The sequence below is a fragment of the Anolis sagrei genome, chromosome X (assembly GCF_037176765.1).
Source record: "Anolis sagrei isolate rAnoSag1 chromosome X, rAnoSag1.mat, whole genome shotgun sequence".
NCBI classification, from domain to species: Eukaryota; Metazoa; Chordata; class Lepidosauria; order Squamata; family Dactyloidae; genus Anolis; species Anolis sagrei.
In genome coordinates this window covers 103,191,805-103,207,969 of record NC_090034.1, presented here as the reverse complement: position 1 = coordinate 103,207,969, position 16,165 = coordinate 103,191,805, and the positions used below count along the sequence as shown (strand labels likewise).

At 38.4% G+C, this 16,165-nt stretch overlaps 1 protein-coding gene across 1 annotated transcript in view; it reads right to left on the bottom strand.

The window, feature by feature from the left end:
• The window catches only part of LOC137094971 (rho GTPase-activating protein 35-like), a 118,111-nt gene extending 102,434 nt beyond the window's left edge, over nt 1-15,677 (bottom strand). The window contains exon 1 of the mRNA XM_067461046.1: nt 15,342-15,677. The gene's annotated coding sequence lies outside the window, so the exon portion shown is untranslated. The remainder of the gene's footprint in view (nt 1-15,341) is intronic.
• Between the last annotated feature and the right edge of the window lie 488 nt (nt 15,678-16,165).

Here is a 16,165-nt window from a genome sequence, read left to right as displayed (position 1 = left end):
CAAGTGTCAATTTACTCCTGAAACACAACAATTCAAAGTATTCATTCAATAGCTATTTGAGAGGAAGATCAAAATGGCTACGTGAGAAACATTTGGCACTGTAGGCATTTTTAAACATGCTTAAGCTGCGGCCCTAAAAATGCTTATTGCTAACATACGGAAACTGCGCTTCCTTCCAAGGAGACACATTAAGAATAGAAGTACCAGGAAGAAAAGCAAAGTAATGTCTGGATTGCTTTACAGAAAGAAATTCCACATGTTTTTATAGGAATCACAGGTGCTTTCCATACTTTGTATGAGCCAAACATGACTGAAAAATGTTGTCTCATTACCTCAGAATACCTTTTACGAGACAAACACAGAACTTACCCAATTTGCCTAACTTTCCAATGTTGAATTCTAAGTTACGTTTGCAAAGATTACTTGAAACCATACCTCATTACTTACTGCCTAGGTTCAAGCACACTCTCCGCATCCCATTTTATCTGTCAAAGACAGGACAATATAGAAAAGTGCTGCATCTTTGCCTGAAGAATCTAAGAAACAAGAACACATAACTACCCCACATTTAAAAATGTGACCTTTGGGATTTCTTGAAACTGTCAGTACAGTAAGAAACCATTTTCTTTGGCGATCCTCCTCTGCCATCAGCTCTCAGGATGACCTGGGAAGGAAACCGACTGGAGCATTGCAGCGCACCCAGATACCTGGGAGTCACTCTGGACCGTGCCTTGACCTACAAGAAGCACTGCCTGAATATCAAGCAAAAGGTGGGTGCTAGAAACAATATCATACGAAAGCTGACTGGCACAACCTGGGGATCACAACCAGATACAGTGAAGACATCTGCCCTTGCACTATGCTACTCTGCTGCTAAGTATGCATGCCCAGTGTAGAACACATCTCACCACACTAAAACAGTGGATGTGGCTCTTAATGACACATGCCGCATTATCACACGGTGTCTGCGCCCTACACCACTGGAGAAACTACACTGTTTAGCCGGTATTGCACCACCTGACATCCACCGGGAAGTAGCAATCAATAGTGAAAGGACCAGGGCAGAGACATCTCCAGCCCATCCCTTTTTTGGGTATCAGCCAGCACGTCAACGACTTAAATCAAGAAATAGTTTTCTAAGATCTACAGAGACACTCGGTGGAACACCTCAGCAAGCGAGAGTCCAAAAGTGGCAGGCTCAAACCCAGAACCTCAATCAATGTCTGCTACCAAATGAGAGACTCCCCCCTGGGCACACAGAAGACTGGGCAACTTGGAAGGCACTGAACAGACTGCGCTCTGGCACCACGAGATGCAGAGCCAACCTCAAGAAATGGGGCCACAAAGTGGAATCCACGACATGCAAGTGTGGAGAAGAGCAAACCACTCACCACCTGCTGCAATGCAACCTGAGCCCTGCCACATGCACAAGGGAGGACCTTCTTGCAGCAACACCAGAAGCACTCCAAGTGGCCAGATACTGGTCAAAGGACATTTAATCAATTACCAAGCTTGCAAACTTTGTGCTTTGTCTGTCTGTTTGTTTGTTTTGTTAAAAATGTAATACAAATGTCTAGTTGCTCCTGACATGATAAATAAATAAATAAATCAGCTCTCAGAATGGCACAGGGGCACCTCCAAAGGCTTTATTAAACTAGATACCCAACTTGGGATCACAAGGGAAAACCAGTTCTCAACAAGGCTATCTATTTCTTTCTGATTATATAAAATGTTCTCACAGAGAAGCACACACCAACTTTTTGCTCTCAAAACATGAATAGTGGTACAAAGCCGGTTCCAAGGATTCAGTTCACAAGGGGCCAAAAAAGTTATTTGCTGCCACATCATGAAAATGGGCTGTTGGCAATATTCTCAGAGTTTGCTAAAGAAAGAACAACTTGATTTCTTCAAACCAGAATGACAGAACACTCAGATGCAGATGGATCTAAGACAGTGGTTCTCAACCTTCCTAACACCACGACCCCTTAATACAGGTCCTCGTGTTGTGGTGACCCCCAACCATAACATTATTTTTGTTTCTACTTCACAATTGTAATTTTGCTACTGTTATGAATCGTAATGCAAATATCTGATATGCAGGATGTATTTTCATTCACTGGACCAAATTTGGCATTAATATCCAATATGCCCACATTTGAATACTGGGGAAGGGGAGGGGTTGATTTTGTTATTTGGGAGCTGTAGTTGCTAGGATTTATAGTTCACCTACAATCAAAGAGCATTGTTTTAATGAATATCGATGGAAGTATGTTTTATTATAATGTTTGATTTTATTGTTGCTGATGTTTTTATATTGTATATTGTAACTGTGTCCTTGGTGGCATTGAATTCTTGCCTTGTAAACTGCCTCGAGTTGCCGGAAGGCTGAGAGGGCGGGTATAGAAATGTACCAAACAATAATAATAATAATTCTGAACTCCACCAAAGATGGAATTGAATCAAACTTGGCACACAGAACTCCCATGACCGACAAAAAATACTGGGAGGGTTTGGTGGGAATAGATCTTGAGTTTTAGGGTTGTAGTTCACCTACATCCAGGGAGCAGCCTGGACTCAAACAATCTGGACCAAACTCTGCACGGATATTCAATATGGCCAAATGTGAACACTGGTGGAGTTTGGGGAAAATAGACCTTGACATTTGGGAGTTGTAGCTGTTGGGATTTATAGTTCACCTACAATTAAAGAGCATTCTAAGCCCACCAACAATAGAATTGGGCCAAACTTCCCACAAAGAACCCCCATGACGAACAGAAAACACTGGAGGGATTTAGGAGGAATTGACAATGATTTAGGGGAGAGCACACCTGCTCTCCCCTCCTCCACTTAGTGCTTCTCAACCTTGAGTCCCCAGATGTTTTTGGCCTACAACTCCCAGAAATCCCAGCCAGTTTACCAGCTGTTAAGATTTCTGGGAATTGTAGACCAAAAACACCTGGAGACCCCAGGTTGAGAACCACTGACTTAAGAGTCTCAGAAACAGCCCTCCCCTTATCTGAGAGGCCAGCCAATCACAGCAGAGGAGACCTTTTGGTGTGAGGATTCGCCCTCTATTTCCAAAAAGGAAGAGGACAGGCGGAGAGATCTTCCGCCTTCTCTGCTGAAGAGGTTCATAAGACCATCTGAACTATTATTTATTTATTTATTTATTTATTAATGCACTTGTATACCGCTAATATCTCAGCCTAAATCGGCGACTCATTGCGGTTTACAACATTTAAAAAACAATATTCAGTTAAAAGCATAAAACACATATACAGTACAAATTATTGGGCCACCAATAACAATCCTATGCATCTCATAACTGGAATCGTAATCCAAAATTCATCGTCCGTGTATAACCAATCCTTAGTCATCACAATTCGTTACAACGGATTAACCAAATGCTTGTTTAAACATCCATGTCTTCAATCTTTTCCGAAACACCATCAGCGAAGGGGCTGATCGTACCTCTATGGGGAGGGTGTTCCAAAGCCGGGGGGCCACCACAGAAAAGGCCCTATCTCTCGTCCCCGCCAGCCGAGCTTGAGAAGCAGGCGGGATCGAGAGCAGGGTCTCCCCGGAAGATCTCAAACTCCTGGTGGGTTCATAGGCAGAGATGCAGTCAGATAGGTAGCTTGGGCCGGAACCGTTTAGGGCTTTAAAGGCCAACGCCAGCACTTTGAATTCAGCCCGGTAGCAGATCGGTAGCCAGTGGAGTTGGCGCAACAGGGGGGTTGTATGCTCCCTGCGCTCCGCTCCTGTTAAAATCATGGCTGCCGAGCGTTGGACTAGTTGGAGCTTCCGAGTTGTCTTCAAAGGCAACCCCACGTAGAGAGCGTTGCAGTAGTTTTCTGATGGTCTTTAGCAACCCCTCTGAAACCCCCTCAAACCCCCCAGGGGTACCAACTCCTAGGTTGTGCAACACTGATTTAAGAAAACCTTTGAGGATCAAACGAATTTCCTACTGACAGCAATGGCAATTAATGTGCTTGCTCTCTGGTTCCTTGCTAAGATTTCTCCAAAACATCCTCCGCAATTAGAACCTTATGACTTCCCCAACGATGAAAGTTTTGTGCTGCACCATAAAGGAGTGTTTTTGTTTGGTGGCTGACCCAAAACATAGACAGAGTTGGGCAGGATTATAGGTATGTGTAATTTCTAAATTTAAAGCAGTGCACTAGGTAGTCATTTTGAACTCCAAATAACTCCCTCTGCAAATGAACCATGATGGTCAGGTTCTGTTGGTGCCAAGATCAAAGGTGCACATCCAGTTTATTTTTCTCTGCCCAAGATTAAGAAGATATATGCAATTAGATTTAGGGAGCTGTGTCAGTAATTAGAACTAAATTTTGTTTTACCTGAGCCCATGAATTTAATTTCAAGAAGGTAGGTGAGGAGAACTTTCAAATATGCTCAACAGAGCATATATTCAACTAGTTGTATAATAACATCATGCCCAACATCCAATTTCTCACTTTATTATGAGTACTTAGCCGTTCCCCGCCACATGTTGCTGTGGCCCACATGGGGGTTCTGTGGCCCAATTCTATCATTGGTGGAGTTCAGAATGCTCTGTGATTGTAGGTTAACTATAAATCCCAGCAACTACAACTCCCAAATGGCAAGATTCTATGTTCCCCAAACTCCACCAGTGTTCACATTTGGGCATATTGAGTATTAGTGTAGAGTTTGGTCCAGATCCATCATTGTTTGAGTCCACAGTGATCTCTGGATATAGGTGAACTACAACTCCAAAAACAAAGGGCACTGCCACCAAACCCTTCCAGTATTTTCTGTTGGTCATGGGATAACTGTGTGCCAAATTTGGTTCAATTCCATCGTTGTTGGGTTTCAGAATGCTCTTTGATTGTAGATGAACTATAAATCCCAGCAACTACAACACCCAAATGACAAAATCACTTTTTTGAGTGAAGGACATGCATTGTTTTGTTAGGTGTCTTGTGTCCAAATTTTGAGTTCTGCTGGATGTATTTTCATTCACTGGACCAAATTTGGCACAAATACCCAATACTCCCAAATTTGAATACTGGTGGGGTTGGGGGGATTGATTTTATCATTTGGGAGTCGTAGTTGCTGGAATTTATAATTCATCTACAATCAAAGAGCATTCTGAACTCCACCAACAATGGAATTGAACCAAACTTGGCACACAGAATTCCCATGACCAACAGAAAATACTGGAAAGGTTTGGTGGTCATTGACAATGAGTTTTGGTGTTATAGTTCACCTACATCCAGAGTACACTGTGGAATCAAACAATGATAGATTTGAACCAAAATTGGCATGAATATGCAATATGCCCAAATATGAACACTAGTGGAGTTTGAGGAAAATAGACCTTGACATTTGGGAGTTATAGCTGTTGGGATTTATAGTTCACCTACAGACAAAGAGCATTCTAAACCCCACCAGTGATAGAATTGTGTCAAACTTCCCACACAGAACCCCCATGCCCTTGAAGTGACTCACCAGTGTGGGCCTCCCTCCATCCTCGTATGCTCTCCCTCATCCGCACATGCGGACTATGCTGCCATGTGCCAAGCAGGCCTGCTCTGCTCTCCTCTCCTCTACTTGGGGTCTCAGAAACATCCCTCCCCTTGGCTCCCCTTTCAGATGGCCAATCACAGTGGAGGTGGGCTTCTGGTGGGAGGATTTCCCCTCTGTTTCCAAAAAGGAGGAGAAGGACAGGCGGAGAGATCTTCTGCCTTCTCTGCCAAAGGGGTTCCTAAGACCATCCGAAATATGTGTTTTCTGATGGTCTTTGGTGATCCCTCTCAACCTCCCTTGCGACCCCTTCCCCAGGGGTCCATCTTCTTCTTGTTCCAGGATTAAGTAAGGGGCATAGTGAAACTCCTTTATTTTATAGTCCTGGGGTTTGAACTTCCCAGAACATCGGACAGAAAGACTGATTTAAAGAGAGCAGAACGAGAACTCTAAGATCTTCCGGGTAGGCCCTCCTCTCGGTCCAACTACCCTCTCAAGCGCAGTTGGTGGGAACACCCTTCCAAGGGAAATAAGACAGGCCCCATCCCTCGCTACCTTTTGTAAGAGCTTGAAGACCTGGTAGTTTTCAACAAGCCTTTGAAAATGGCCAGTTCTAACTCAGCCCTATACATTATTGAGTACAGCCTTATTCTTCCTACCAATTTCCCAGATTATTTCCTCTATTCGGCCCTGGAATGAACAGCCACAGATCCATATCTAATATTATTGTTGCCTGCCATAGCATTGCATTTAATTCCCGGGCCCCCTAGAATTTTTTGGGCCTGCACAAATCTTGGCCCAGCCTTTTAAATTTTTTAAATTGCCTTGAACAGGTGGGATTACTTTTAATATATGTGTGTTATGTCGACAATTTTTATGCATATTTTGTTTTGTTAATCTTATGGTTATGTTGTTTTTACTTGTATGTTCTGTGTTTTTTACCTGGGAACTGCTCTGAGTCCCCTCGGGGAGATAGAGCGGTATATAAAGTTTTTATTATTTTTATTATTATTATTATTATTATTATTATTATTATTATTAAACCAAAAGGCCAATGGCTCATTGGTTACACAACCTTACCCTCCTTCGGGAAAGTACCATGGCAAGAAAATGCGTATGATCTGGAGGTCCAGAAACTATCCAAAGATCACACAATTATATAAGAATGAAAAGAATCTAGGAAGAAATAAAAGAATGTTGTGAGGAAGTCTCAAAATGAATGCCAATATTCTCTAATACTGCATCCTACCATCATTCTCACATCTTTCTATATCTGGATAACTTTTATATAGATGTAAAGCTGTGGTTCCCAACCTGTGGTCCATGAAGTGTTCCGCAAGAACGAAAATATGGTCCACGTACTCACCATTACTACACCGTTGGCTCAAAACCACATGACAATGAGAGCAACAGGTCTTATAGTGCTAAGGCAATGGGGATGTCAGGAGGGGAGAGGTTGACAAACCACAAAATATTCCTACTACCGCATCAGCTCTAGATTATTAAATAAGGTTTTCTGTGGGCAAGCAGATGACGACTACTGGATGACATGTGTTCTGTATCAGAAACAATTGCTGATGTGGTCTATCCAATGCAATTTTCTGAATTAGCATCCCAAATAACCTAACCGAATCTAAAGTTGAACCTAAACTGATTTGTAAACCTTTTGGTACTAATGTTGGAGAGTGGTCCCTGATCAAAAAAAAAGGTTGGAAATCACTGATGTAAGGCTACTCTGACATGAACTTGGATCCCAGTGCAAGAATAGGCACAGTAAACAGGAAAAAGTGCTTGCCCTTGCAGGTAAAATGGGCACTCACCATTCCACATTCTGCTGTGCTACCAACACCTTCAGGATGATAATTCAAATTATCATCAGAATAAACAACACCAAAAAAAACCCTGCAGCAAACTTTAATATATATCCAAAGTTAAGAACAACGTCTTTCAATCTTTTATTTATACCTTTATCTAGCACATATGGTAAACACATATAGATAAAATGTGCCTTTTATTCAGAAAGCTCAAAGATGATAGTTCTCAGAAGTAAAAAAGAAAACATTGAAGGAGATGTTTCCAACAACCCTACCACTTATAAACTGACTAGCTGTCCCCTGCCACACATTGCTGTGGCCCAGTCTGGTGATCTGGAAAATAAAGTAATGAGAAGATGTTGATTTCTAATATATGTAATTTCTTTTTGCTTGTGAGTAAACAATATTTCTTGCTGTTTCTTTGTCAGTATTGATGTGGAGAGTGCCTGGTTTGCCTACTCTGGAACATGCAACATATCATAGTCCTTTAAGGGTCCCTTTCAAATCTATGATACTATATCTGTGTGTCTGTGTGAATCATATCTCTCTCTCTCTCTCTCTCTCTCTCTATCTCTCTATCTATCTATCTATGGCTGGGTGGCTCTTTGTCAGGAGGACTTTGATTACATTTTCTTGCCCTGATGAAGGGAGTTGGATAAATATTTTCTGTTAGTCATGGGGCTTCTGTGTGGGAAGTTTGCCCCAATTCGTTTGTGGGATTCAGAATGCTCTTTCATTGTAGGCGAACAGTGAATCCCAGTGACTACAACTCCCAAATGTCAAGGTCTATTTCCCCCAAACGCCATCTGTGTTCATATTTGAGCGTATTGAGTGCTTGTGCCAAGTTTGGTCCAGATCCATCATTGTTCGAGTCCACAGTGCTCTCTGGATGTAGGTGAACTACAACTCCCTAACTCAAGGTCCATACCCACCAAACACTTCCAGTATTTTCTGTTGGACATGGGAGTTCTGTGTGCCAAGTTTGGTTCAATTCCATCGTTGATGGAGTTCAGAATGCTCTTTGATTGAGGTGAACTATAAATCCCAGCAACTACAACTCCCAAATGACAAAATCATAATTTTTGAGTGATGGTCACTCCTTGTGTTGTGAGATGTTTTGTTGTCAAATTTGGTGTGATTTCGTTCATTGGTTCTTTTGTTTTTAAGGTACTCATTATGCACAGAGCATTTTATATATATATAGAAGATAGAATGGCAAGGAGATCTTGAAGTGCTATGGTTCTAATAAAAATATACCCCCAAAAGAATTAAATATTCATAATTTTACCTAACTAGACATGTTTGGTATTTAGGGAGCAACAATGCACTCACGAGGAAAAGACAAAAGTGCTCTCAATTCTCTATTATGTCATACAAAGTATGATGGAATGCGCACACAAACTGAAAACAAGGGCCATAAGCGTTATTCCCAAGAGCACAGGGGAGCATAAAGCAAAGACTCGGCTTCCTCCACTTATGGCATGACATCAGCACCAATGCGAGTGCCTGCAAAAGTGGGTGGAAAAGGTTCCCCACTCCTTTAGAAAACTGAGCTGAGGAAAGCAAGCGACAACAGATGGCTATTTGCTCCCAGCCCAGTCGCATCCACCATGCTTCTGGGAGAGAGGACCAACAAAGGAGGGAAAATAGAAGAAGGGTTATTGACAGGCCTTGTCCACCATCAACCCAGGGATGGGAGAGCTAGCAAGCATGGCTCTATTCATCTGCCTTCCGGGGTTATTCCTCCCCAGCTCCAGCCTTCATCCATTCCTTCACCCCAAGCAACAAGCCTCTGTTTGTTTGCAGGCAATACTATGAAGTTATATCCACTGTTGGTTGAGTGATGACTAATCTTCCCACCCAAGGATCGCTATATGCTCCTATCCAAACCCCTAGCCATCATGTCAAGCCCAGGCATGTTCTGTCCACCCAATTTCCACTCCTCTCAGAAGGGGGTCTCCTGAACAGACAACTGCCCAAACCCCATAAACACCCACCCACCCCTTTCTAGAGACACTGAAGGGAAGGAAACAGCTTAACTGGTTGACCAGTCCATACAGGGGAAGGGAGGGGAGAACCTTTGCCTTCCAGCCACCCCTCAAAGAGTCCCAATCTTGAGGAAAAGGGAGGATGTAAATAGATATTATGAAGCAGCACTCAACAGATTGTGTCCCGTAATGCACACACCCCTTCTCACCCCCACTTCCTCTTCATATCTCACCATAGAGGGGATGCAGAGAAAAGAGAGATATACGTGGGTGTGGGGGTGTATATATACATAGAGCAGACAAAGTAGATATGTATATATAGATACAGTAGATATATGTGTATATATGAATGTGTGTGCGTGTATATATATATCCATGTGTATATACAGTAAATTTAGTAGAGTTGTGTGTATAAATATATAGGTTTAATAGATATATGTGTATACATATTTATACATAGATGTATTTAATGTGTATGTATATATATATAGTAAATGTAGTAGATATATATGCATCTGTATATATAGTAAATTTAGTAGAGATGTGTGTTTATATATAGAGATTTAATACATATATGTGTGTATATATATAGTTTAATGTGTATGTATTTATATATATATATATATATATTTAGCAATGAGGTGTATATATAAAGTAGAGAGAGATGTATTTATATAGTAAATTTAGTAGAGATATATGTAGATTTAGTAGATGTGTGTGTGTATAGTAGATTGAGTAGAGAGATGTATACACACATATATAGTTTATTTAGTAGATGTACTATGTCTGTACGTATATAGTAGACTGAGTAGAGGGATGTACAAATATAGTATATTTAGTATAGATATATAGTGAATTTAGTAAAGGTGTGTGTGTATATATATACATATAGCAGATTTAGTAGAGAGAAATGTGTGTATATATAGAGAGAGAATAGATATAGATATATATAGTGGATTTAGTAGAGAGGTGTGTGTATATATATAGTGAAATTAGTAGCAAGATGTGTATATATAGATTTAGTAGATATGTGTGTGTATATATAGTGGATTTAGTAGAGAGATGTGTGTATGTGGCAAGATATATATATACATTTAGTAGTGAGATGTATATATATCGTAGATTTAGTAGAGGGATGTATATCTAAATAGTAGGTTTAATAGGGAGATGTATATATAGTAGATTTAAAAGATATGTGTGGTTGTATGCATAGTGGATTTAGTAGGGGTGTGTGGGGGGGTAGTGAGTAGTATATATTTATACTATTAAGATTTACTATAGATATATAGTAAATACACTATATATATAGTGGATTTAGTAGGAGGATGTATCTATATAGCAGATTTAGTAGATATATATCTGTGTGCATGTATATCTATATAGTAGATTTAGGAAAAGGATGTATATCTATATAATAGATTGGGTAGAGTGGTTGTGTGTGTGGTAGATTTAGTAGAGAGAAATGTATATACAGTGAATTTAGTATATATATATATATATATATATATATATATATATAGCAGATTGAGTATATAAGTGTGTGTATATATATATAGGTTTAGTAGATATATATAGTGGATTTCGTAAAGTAATATGTGTATAGTCGATTTAGTAGAGAGAAATGTGTGTGTATATACACACACAAGCATACACACACGATTTAGTGTATATATATATATAGGAGATTGGGTAGATATATATGGGTGTATATGCAGTAGGTTTAGTAGATATATAGTGGATTTAGTAGAGTGATGTGTGTGTACATATAAATATAGATTTAGCACATAAATGTATATATATATATATATATATATGGAGTAGATTTTGTAGGAAGATGGAGGTAAGTAATTAGATAAATGTTTTAATAGAAACAGACATATACAGTATATAGATTTAGTAGTAAGAATTGTATATATAGTAGATTTAGTAGTGAGAAGTGTGTGTGTGTATATATATATATATAGTGTATTTGTTAGCAAGATGTATATATAATAGATTGAGTCGATACATATGTGTATGTATATATATATATATATATATATATTAGATTTAGAGTGATGTGTGTGTATGTGTGTATATATATATATATAGTAGATTTAGCATAGAGAAATGTACACACACACATATATTGGATTTAGTAAGAAGATGGAGATAATTAGATAAATGATTTAGTAGAGATTGTTATATATGCACAATATATAGCAGATTTAGTATAGAGATGTGTGTGTATAGTATACTCAATATACATATGGTTGAGTAGACATTGATGTATGTGCATATAGTAGAAAGATAAAATATATAGTAACCTGAGTAGATATCTATGTATGTGTATGTAGTAGAAAGATCTATATCTACTCCATCTACTCTCTCTCTCTATATATATATAGTAGATTTAGTGTGTGTGTGTGTTTGTGTGTGTGTGTGTATATATATATATATATATATATTAGATTGAGTGGACATCTATGTATGTGTATGATCTATGTATGGAGTAGAAAGATATGTATATGTGTATATTATACAGTAGATTGAGTAGACATCTATGTATGTGTATGTAGTAGAATATATATATATATATATATATATATATATATATATATATATATATATAGCAAACCGAGTACATATCTATGTATGTGTATGTAGCAGAAAGATATATATCTACTCAATCTACTCTCCCACTCTCTATATATATGATTTTATATATACATATATAGTAGATTGAGTTCACATCTATGTATGTGTATGATCTATGTATGTAGCAGAAAGATATATTATCTACTTAATCTACTATATATATATATTAGATTGAGTAGATATATATATAGAGAGAGAGAGAGGGTAGATTGAGTGGACATCTATGTCTGTGTATGTAGTAGACAGATATGGATATGTGTATATGTGTGTGTGTATTACAGTAGATTGAATAGCTATGTATGTGTATGTAGCAGAAAGATATACATTTACTCAGTCTACTATATAGATAGTAGATTGAGTGGACATCTATGTCTGTATGTAGTAGACAGATATATATATATATACACACACACACATATTACAGTAGATTGAGTAGCTATCTATGCATGTAGCAGAAAGATATACCTATATATATATATATATATATATATATATATATGATTGAATGTCTCTCTCTCTCTCATATATATATACACATGTAGATTGAGTCAGAGCACATATAGATTGAGTCTGGTAGCTATGTATGTGTATGTAACAGAAAGATATACAGCTACTCAATCTACTCTATATATATTTGATTGAATCTCTCTCTCTCTATATATATATAGATAGATAGAGTGGACATCTATGTATGTGTATGATCTATGTATGTGTATGTAACAGAAATATATATCTACTCAATCTACTCTCTATCTATATATATATTTGATTGAATCTCTATATATATAAATATATAGAGTGGACATCTATGTATGTATATGATCTATGTATGTGTATGTAGCACAAAGATATACATCTACTTAATCTACTCTCTCTATATATATATATATTTGATTGAGTCTCTCTCTCTCTCTATATATATATATATATATAGATTGAGTGGACATCTATGTATGTGTATGATCTATGTATGTGTATGTAGTAGAAAGATATTTATCTACTCAATCTACTCTCTATCTCTATATATATTTGATTGAATCTCTCTCTCTCTATATATATATATATAGATTGAGTGGACATCTACGTATATGTATGATTATGTATGTGTTTGTAGTAGAAAGATATACATCTACTCAATCTACTCTCTATTTGATTGAATCTCAATCTCTCTCTCTATATATATAGAGACAGAGAGATGTGTATGATCTATGTATGTGTCCGTAGTAGAAATGTATATATGGATTAAGTAGACTTATATATAGATTGAGTGGACATCTCTGTGTATGTGTATGATCTATGTATGCCTATCTAGTAGAAATGTACGTATATATCGATTGAGTAGAAATCTATATATGTGTATATAGATAGAATGGGCAGTAGAAAGATGTATATTTAATATGGGTATATATATATATATATATTATACAGTACATTGAGTAGCTGTCTATGTAGTAGTAAGATATCTACTCAATCTACTATATATATATATATAAATTACATTAAGTAGATATATATATATATATACATATAGATTGAGTGGACATCTATGAATGTGTATGATCTATGCATGTAGTGGAAAGATATGTATATGTGTATGTATATATATATAATACAGAAGATTGAGTGGACATCTATGTATGTGTATTTAGTATATATATATCTATAGTATATATATTTGATTAAATCTCTCTCTCTCAGTATATATAGATTGAGTGGACATCTATGTATGTGTATGATCTATGTATGTGCCTGTAGTAGAAAGATACGTATATATCGATTGAGTAGAAATCTATATATGTGTATATAGATAGAATGGGCATCTATGTATGTGCAGTAGAAAGATGTATATTTAATATGGGTATATATATATATAAATATTATACAGTACATTGAGTAGCTGTCTATGTAGTAGCAAGATATCTACTCAATCTACTATATATATATAAATTACATTAAGTAGATATATATATATACATATAGATTGAGTGGACATCTATGAATGTGTAGGATCTATGTATGTAGTGGAAAGATATGTATATGTGTGTGTATATATATATAATACAGAAGATTGAATAGACATCTATGTATGTGTATTTAGTATATATATATCTATAGTATATATATTTGATTAAATCTCTCTCTCTCAGTATATATAGATTGAGTGGACATCTATGTATGTGTATGATCTATGTATGTGCCTGTAGTAGAAAGATACGCATATATCGATTGAGTAGAAATCTATATATGTGTATATAGATAGAATGGGCATCTATGTATGTGCAGTAGAAAGATGTATATTTAATATGGGTATATATATATATATATATATTATACAGTACATTGAGTAGCTGTCTATGTAGTAGTAAGATATACATCTACTCAATCTACTATATATATAAATATATATATATACATATAGATTGAATGGACATCTATGAATGTGTATGATCTATGTATGTAGTGGAAAGATATGTATATGTGTGTGTATATATATATAATACAGAAGATTGAATAGACATCTATGTATGTGTATTTAGTATATATATATCTATAGTATATATATTTGATTAAATCTCTCTCTCTCAGTATGTATAGATTGAGTGGACATCTATGTATGTGTATGATCTATGTATGTGCCTGTAGTAGAAAGATACGTATATATCGATTGAGTAGAAATCTATATATGTGTATATAGATAGAATGGGCATCTATGTATGTGCAGTAGAAAGATGTATATTTAATATGGGTATATATATATATATATATATTATACAGTACATTGAGTAGCTGTCTATGTAGTAGTAAGATATACATCTACTCAATCTACTATATATATAAATATATATATATACATATAGATTGAATGGACATCTATGAATGTGTATGATCTATGTATGTAGTGGAAAGATATGTATATGTGTGTGTATATATATATAATACAGAAGATTGAATAGACATCTATGTATGTGTATTTAGTATATATATATCTATAGTATATATATTTGATTAAATCTCTCTCTCTCAGTATGTATAGATTGAGTGGACATCTATGTATGTGTATGATCTATGTATGTGCCTGTAGTAGAAAGATACGTATATATCGATTGAGAAGAAATCTATATATGTGTATGTATAGATGTAAGTAGATGCGATGCCCGTGGGGGGGGGGAGAGCCCCCCACCCGAATCCCCTCTTGGGGAAAGGTCTTTTCTTCGCGCCGCGCCCCTCCCCTCGCCAAGAAAGGACCTTTCTCCCCCTCTCTCCACACAAAAGCCCCCCCCCCCACCCCCCACAGTCCCTCCCTGCCTCCCTTCCCTCCCCCCCCCCCATTGTCCCTTCCCTCCTTCCCTCCTTCTTCTTCCCCGAGGTGGGCCTGGGGCGCGAGGCAACCTACCGGATGGCGGTGGTCTCGGTCGGGTGCGGGCGGCGGTGGGGCGGGGCGGAGAAGGAGCCCAAGCGGCAGCGGGAGGAGGAGGAGGAGGAGAAGGAGGCGGCGCCATGTTCCCCTCCCCTCTCTCCCTCCCTCTCTCCTTCCTTCCTTCCCTCTCTCCCTCTTTCTCTTTGCCTTCCTTCCTTCCTTCCTCTCACTCCCTCCTTTTCTCCTTTCCTTTCCTTTTTCTCCTCAGAGAAAAGGAGGCCTATAATAATAATAAGGATAATAATAATGGCGGAGGATGAAGCAGATTCGTTTTCACCTCACAAGGCGGCGGCACCATAAGCGGGAGCGCGCATGCGCGTGCGCGCGAGGCAGGCCTCCGCTTGAGAGAGAGAGAAGGGAACGGGGTGGAGTATGCGGCGCGCATGCGCGTGCGCGCGAGGCAGGCCTCCCCTTGAGAAAGAGAGACAGAGAAGGGAACGGGGTGGAGTATGCGCGCGCAGCCCCAGCGAAGAAAAAAAAAGAGGGGGCGGGGTTCTCTCTGTCTAGAAGAGAGACCGCTATTAGAAATGAGAGAAAAAAAAGAGACCCGAGTGCGCATGCGCGCCAAGCGAGACAAGGGAAACGGGAGGGAGGAAGAGGTTCTGCCTTGGGGAGAGGATGGAAGGGAAGCGAGAAACAACCAATCAGGGAAAAGGGGGTGGGAAAAAAGAATAGGCGGGGCTCGCTTCCGAACCGTTGATTGGGTCCAAAGGAGTAAGGAGTGGGCGGGATCTTGCGGGCCGGGCGGCCAATCAGAGCGGTTGCTCGCGCCCTAAAGGGTGTTTCTGAATGAGGGAGGG